Genomic DNA, 7811 nt, shown 5'->3' with positions numbered 1-7811 from the left:
ATCGGATGGAAACCCGTGTGGTTTATTTAAGACTCTCCGTATGCAGCCCATGCTTTGCAAATTATATTTCTCCGCATTTCATTACATATTTTGCAATGCAGCTCACTAATTCCTGAAATGTTAGATGTTGCATCCAAACCAGGACCACACCACTGCCCACATCTGTTTAATTGATGGAGTTCTCAGGCAGTCACTCAAAATATAGCACAAAGTTCTTTCTGATCTTACTGGCACAGGCCTTCCCTGCCATTAATATCAGGGGATTTTATGCTTTTGTGGGTTTACTTGGATAGTAAAAAGATTTCTAAGCAGGAATGGTCCAGATCATCCCTACTCAATCAGTCCATCACAGGGCATCAAACATACACCCAGTTGCTCACACACTCACAGCTGCAGACATTTTCACACACCAGTCACTCATGCACTCATGCATATTAACAGTATGACAAATGCACCTACCATTTGTTTATGGACTGTGGGAAGAAGCCAGATTATCCAGTGGAAACCTATGCAGACATTGGGAAATGACAAAAAAAAAAGGATATACAAGACGTTCCAACTTCATTTTACTTGAGGAAAAAGTATAAGAATTCTATCTATAGTTAAACGTGGGAATGTCTATAAAAAGTTCATCCTTGTGAATGTAATTTCTTGTCTGCGGACAGGTGCAGTCTTTTTAGACATTGTTTATCAGTGTTGGAAAGTATCAAAACTAATGTTAGATTTAGTTAAGTTAGTTTGTTACTTATTTACATTGTGGTTCAACATATGCCCATTGCCTTCTATTATGCATTTGTCTGGAGTCAATGGGTTTTCTGTTCTTCTGTAAGTAAACAGAAACAGTACATTTTCATCTGTGGTGACTGGTGGTACATTACAGATGCATTATATGGAGATTAGACTGAAAAATGTGGACTATTAGGCTACTTCATTTACTACTCCCAATGCCTACAAACAATTGCAGAGCCTTCATTGAGGAGAGGAGCAACTCAACTAATTCTATAAGTTATCATTAGCTTTAGTGCAAACCATTCTTGATATTTTACAAAATTAATGCATATTTTTATTTATGATAATGTAATATACTGTTGGTATGAGTACATCTATAGTATCCAGATATGTATTTTTTGACAACAAAATCTAGGCCTACTTAGTCCTGTGCTACTCAAAAGTAACATTGCCGTTTAGCTACACTGAAACAAATTCACTGAGTTTTATAGAGTTGTATCTGTTAGAGTCATGCAACCTTCAAGATCATGAGCTCCAACTCACATGGTAAGTCAGAGTACAGGTCAAAGTACTAACAAACGGCTTTCCCCATAGTAACCCAATCAATACAAAGCAACGATCCAAACATGATACACCTAAACAGGTAAATACATGCCTGCATAACACTGACTTTAGAACTTGACACATAGATCTGCACACCTTTTAAAGACACACACAAATACTGATACACACAAACACACACGCAATGTACACGCATATGCACACTGGGTTTGAGTGCAGATGCAAATGAGTTGAAAGTGCAGGATGTGGTATCCTCATCTCTTGTATCTACCTTCAAAAACGTCTTTCATCTTCCTTCTTCTAAATCAGATTTGTCTCTATATTGATCTGCTCATCGTCTTGCAGTGTGGGGAAAACACCCACACGCTCATACTCAGCACAGAGCTTCTGAAGAAATTGTATGTTCTGTCAGTAACTGACTTCATCAAATCTGATACACCACTGACAATGATGAATGTCACACTTTGAATCAAGTAGAGTGTTATATTTAAGTGATGTTTGTGATAAAGTCTGGTTTTGTGTTATTTACAAAAGTAAAAAAAATGCTCTGTTATGCACTGTTGCATAGAGAGTGAATTTCCATATAGCACTACACTACATAGTATGTCTTGGCCCCTTGTACTTGATGATCATGTAAACACAGGCCCTGATGGAACAGGATTTTGTTCCAATGTGTGGTATTTTCAATGTATATTTATGGTTGGGATGACAATAAATGAAGCAGTCAAAGGTTTGGGAAAGCCCACCTATCCTCCAGGAACAGCAGATGGAAGCTGTGCCAGACAAACCTTTGACTGGTACCATTAACCTGGCCATGCTTTATCCACAAGGGCAAATGTTGCTAGTTTGGACATACTTTACAGAATAGCAGTCACTATCATATTCAGATAACTGTAAAAATTGTAGTAATGTTTTTGTTTTTGTTTTAAAGAAAAAATAACATAACTATAATAAAATAAAATAACATAACATTCATGTTAATTCTGTTTATTTTATAAGAAGACAAAATATTTGACCCAGAAATTTCTAAATAGTATTTCAGACCACTACAGGACATAAGATGTGAAATGTTAGACTAAATGCTATGTTTTGCTCTGGCCCTCTTCAGTTTTCACCTCCATGTAACGACTAAAGCAAATGTCCTGGGGTCAACTTCACAACCAAGTGCTTGTGTGTGTGTGAGGAAGACATTGTGAGCTGGTGACGTTAAGTTGGTAGTCTGTCTTTACTACTTGTTTTGATTTCTCTGAAATGCCTTTTCTGGTTGAAAAAACACACCGGACACTGTAGCCACAGAATAACAACCAAATTCCTCAAGAGAGAACCTAAGGAGTTCCCCAGCTGAGCTCTGGATTCCACTCAAGAATGTGGTCATGTTCATTGTTTTCAGTTTGGGTATTTTGTACCTATACATCTACCATCAGTATCAAGTCCAGTTTCCTTTTCTAGTAAATAATGTGTTTATGAAAATAAAAAACTGGATAAAAATCATATTATATATATATACACACACCCATATATGCTTTTCATGAATTTCAGCTAATAATAGGACGTTTGTCTTGCATTAGCAGCCTCTATTCTCTGGAAAAGACTATTAAACAGATGTTAGAACTTTACAGTGAGGATCTGGGAGAACAAAACATATTAGTGTGGCCATATACTGATGTTGGAAGATTATTTCTACATGAACATTATGAACATTAAAAACTGCACTTCAAATCATCTAATACACATGTACCTAATGTTGATTTATACCTCCAAAGAACTCGGTTCTTAAGCTTCACAGCACAATGCTGGGGGGTTTTATATATATAATCCAGCCAAAGCTTGGCACTGGGCATGCTGCTTCAGAACATTACAAACCGGATTCCAAAAAAGTTGGGACACTAAACAAATTGTGAATAAAAACTGAATGCAATGATGTGGACATGGCAAATGTCAATATTTTATTCGTAATAGAACATAGATGACAGATCAAAAGTTGAATCTGAGTAAATGTAACATTTTAAAGGAAAAATATGTTGATTCAAAATTTTACAGTGTCAACAAATCCCAAAAAAGTTGGGACAAGTAGCAATAATTGGCTGGAAAAAGGAAATTGAGCTTATAACAAACAGCTGGAAGACCAATTATGCTAATTAGGTCAATTGACAACACGAAGAGCTTCTCAGAGTGTCAGTGTCTTTCTGAAGCCAAGATGGTAAGATGATCACCAATTCCACCATTGTTGCACAGAAAGATAGTGCAGCAATACCAGAATGGTGTTACCCAGTGTAAAATAGCAAAGACATTTAAGTTATCATCATCAACCGTGCATAACATCATCAAAAGAATCAGAGAATCTGGAACAATTGCTGTGGGTAAGGGTCAAGGCCGTAAAACTCTACTGGATGCTCGTGATCTCCAGGCGCTTAAACATGACTGCACCTCAAACAGGAATGCCACTGTCAAGGAAATAACAGAATGGGTTCAGGAATACTTCCAGAAAGCATTGTCAGTGAACACAATCCACCGTGCCATCCGCCGTTGCCAGCTGAAACTCTACAGTGCAAAGAGGAAGCCATTTCTAAGCAAGCTCCACAAGCTCAGACGTTTGCACTGGGCCAGGGGTCTTTTAAAATGGAGTGTGGCAAAATGGAAGACTGTTCTGTGGTCAGATGAGTCACGATTTTCACAATGCTCTTTATAGAACACTGGGACGCCATGTCATCTGGACCAGAGAGGACAAGGATAACCCAAGTTGTTATCAACGCTCCGTTCAGAATCCTGCATCACTGATGGTATGGGGTTGCATGAGTGCTTGTGGCATGGGCAGCTTGCATGTCTGGAAAGGCACCATTAATGCAGAGAACTATGTTCAGGTTCTAGAACAACATATGCTCCCATCTAGATGTCTTCCTCTTTCAGGGAAGATCCTGCATTTTTCAACAAAATAATGCCAGACCACATTCTGCAGCAATCACATCATGGCTACGTAGGAGAAGGATCCGGGTACTGAAATGGCCAGCCTGCAGTCCAGATCTTTCACCTATAGAGAACATTTGGCGCATCATAAAGAGGAAGGTGCGACAAAGAAGGCCCAAGACGATTGAACAGTTAGAGGCCTGTATTAGACATGAATGGGAGAGCATTCCTATTTCTAAACTTGAGAAACTGGTCTCCTCTTTCCTCAGACATCTGTTGAGTGTTGTAAGAAGAAGGGGGGATGCCACACAGTGGTAAAAAATGGCCTTATCCCAACTTTTTTGGGATTTGTTGACGCCATGAAAATTTGAAACAACATATTTTTCCTCTAAAATGATACATTCTCTCAGTTTAAACTTTTAATCTGTGATTTGTGTTCTATTCTGAACAAAATATTAGATGGTGGTACCTCCACATCATTGCATTCAGATTTTATTCACAATTTGTTTAGTGTCCCAACTTTTCTGGAATCTGGTTTGTACATTCTGTTGGCCATTATACTATCGGTTTATGCACTTTTTAAAATGTTTAACTGCATTGGGTGCCCCTCAAAATAGCTGAATTCACGAAGTGTCCACAAATGTTTGAATAAAAAGTGCACTTAAATAAATAAAACATGTGTATTTACAAATGATTAACAGAGATTAAATCACCTGATCATCACTCTTCTTTGTGATAAACTATTCTCAGTTTAGGCAGAATACATTTCTATTACTTCTGCAACAGCAGAACTTCAGTGTTTGCATTTCGAACTTACTGTCCCTAACATGTGAAGGTGCACACGGTGAATATGTGTTTACTTTACTGGTATGAACTGTGTTTATTTATGCGTGTGTTTTTTAGACATTATGTTCTAGGCACATTGCCAGGTTTTTAAGCATTGTGGGCAGGCTGAAGAAATTCCTTAGAGGAAGATGACTTCCCTAGGTTATGTCATGTGCTGCTAAATGATTGCTAGGAGCATCATTTATTGCTTTTTATAAAGATACAATCTTTGTATTTGTAGAAAAAAAACTGAAAGCATTCGGTTGCCAGATACTTCTTTATCATATGCCATCTATTGGAAGGATACTTTGTAGAACGGTCATTGTTTACAAAAACATAGGATCTGATGAAAGTAAATAAGGTCTAACAACTGGCAATCTTATGTGTAATTTACTTTTTTCAAATATGTAAAATAAGTGTTTTTATCAGTCAATACTGAAGGATATTCTTTTAATTTTTCTGCTGAAGCTAACAGGCTACCTAGCAGATAAAAGCTTATGTTAGCATTGTGCAAATAGCAAGCTTGGCTCAAAGATATCTTTATGTACTTTCTAAAACTGTATGAGATTGTTTTTTTCTCATGAAAATACAAAACTACACAACATTCTGGCTTTTGGCTGCTGTCACTATTTTCAAAGTTTTGCTCTGAATGGTCCATTTTCATTGGTAAATGGATTGATTGTAGACTGAAAAAGATGTTTGATGATTTTGCTAGCCTAGCAGAGTGCTCACTAGTATATTTTTAAATTGCTAAATAGCCTTGTACCTGCAATGCATAGCTAAAGAAATAAACTTCGGACACCAAACATGTCATGCTTGGTTGACTAAATGTGTGTCAATGTGTAAAAATGTAAATGTATTACCTAATTTTATATCACCCTTTTCGTCATTGAACCTGAGCTCTTTTAAACTTGTACTTAATCAAATGTTGTGATTAGACAGCACATAAAGAGATGACTTCACTCTGATTTTCTGAGTTGGGTGTGTTTCTCCACGGCTTGGTTCTCTCTTTCGGTTCTCATTCAAGCTTTGCCAGTTAATAGGATTAAGAAGAAAACAAGCTCTTGATTCTGAATAACACACATGCCTCGGAATGCTGCTATGCTAAGTTTTAACGCCACAGAAAACACTCTCACGCACACATGTTGTTTGCCCACTTTAGTGGGTCAAACTTATTTGAGCCTTTCGCCTTCACACACACACACACACACACACACACACACACACACACACACACACACACATGCACTCATAAACAGAGAGAGAGAGAGAGAGAGAGACAGAGACAGAGACATAGAGAGAGAGAATAAACAGGAGGGAGAGAGAGAGAAACTATTGTACACAAACAAACACTCAAAACACACACACTACCCCACAGCCAGCCAAACAAAAACACTCTTCAAGGTATATATAGAGAGAGTTTCATCATGAAGGTGTGAATTGAGGGCAGCATTACATCACTTCATTAAATACAATGCACTCTTCACACTGATGATGTCACAAGACATGCTTTTTGAATGATTTACAGTTGGCCTTACATACATCATAGAAAAACACTGATCTGGGGCTCATGAGCGTTGCAGCAGGATAATCATTGACCCTATCATGTAAAAGTGGTTGATTCCTGATGCCTCAGCCATCTCAGACTGGGAGATGAAGAGAAACCAAATGGTTTTCTTTGGGTGAGTAAGAAGAAAACATATCATAGATAAATCATTTGTAATATAGACAGGCCTTACAGATGTCATTCATGGTCAAATGAATGGGTAGATAATGAAGAGAGACTAGATAGATACATAATTTACATACAAAGTACATAATGTTCTACATTTTATTTTCTAATGGTGCACATTTGTTCCCAGTGTAAACACACTTCTTGAACTGAAAGCTTTGGCCAATACATTACTGGCATCCACTGAGAGATTCATGTGGACTCTGTCATGACCCTATCCCTAAGGTCAGGTAAACAAAGTTACATAAACTATCCTAGAGCACACAGACTGATACAGTTATGCCCATTTTACTAGAATGTGTTAACTTTGCAGTTGTGTTATGTGCTTACAGGTCGATCATTTGCATTTGGCTTAAATGAGGACCATATGAGTTTTTCGAAACAAAACACAGTCTCCCATACACACACACACACACACACACACACACACACACACACACATACCCAGAAATAGAAGCAGCATTTCCTATTCTTTATCCTGTTTATTTCTGCATACCCTTTCTGGAACATTCTCATTAACAATTAAGATGGTTTAGGGCAGTTTGTGAAGAATTTGCCCAGAAGGCCATATTGTTCATGAAAGACATTGACTGACAGAACAAAAACAGAAAATTGATTCATCCTGATCAGGGTCATGGTGGTTCCGGAATCTTCTTATAGTTACTGGGAACAATGCAGGAACACCCAAGAGTATGATCAAACACAGGACCCCAAAATCCTGGAGCTGTGTCAGTACCTGTTTTCAGTGTGGTGCCATATAACATAAATGTACAGTATGTACATTTGTATACAAATGGATATGTTTAGATTATACAACCATGTAAGGATGAACATTAACAATCAAGGCCTATATACATTTTCCTTCACTCAAGAACTGGACACAGAAAAATAAATAAATAAAAAAGAATACCCTGCACATTATGTGAACAATTCATAATGAATGGGTCAATGGAAATGCTATAATTGAATAAAAGTTAATACATTTTTTAAAATTTGTGTTTTCTTAGGACAGTGATGATATTCCACTAAATTACACATTTAAACATCTTTTTAAGCGTAT

The sequence above is a fragment of the Hoplias malabaricus genome, chromosome 13 (genome assembly GCF_029633855.1).
Source record: "Hoplias malabaricus isolate fHopMal1 chromosome 13, fHopMal1.hap1, whole genome shotgun sequence".
Lineage (NCBI taxonomy): Eukaryota > Metazoa > Chordata > Actinopteri > Characiformes > Erythrinidae > Hoplias > Hoplias malabaricus.
The sequence above is the reverse complement of the archived record's forward strand: the minus strand, read 5'-3'. Positions refer to the sequence as shown.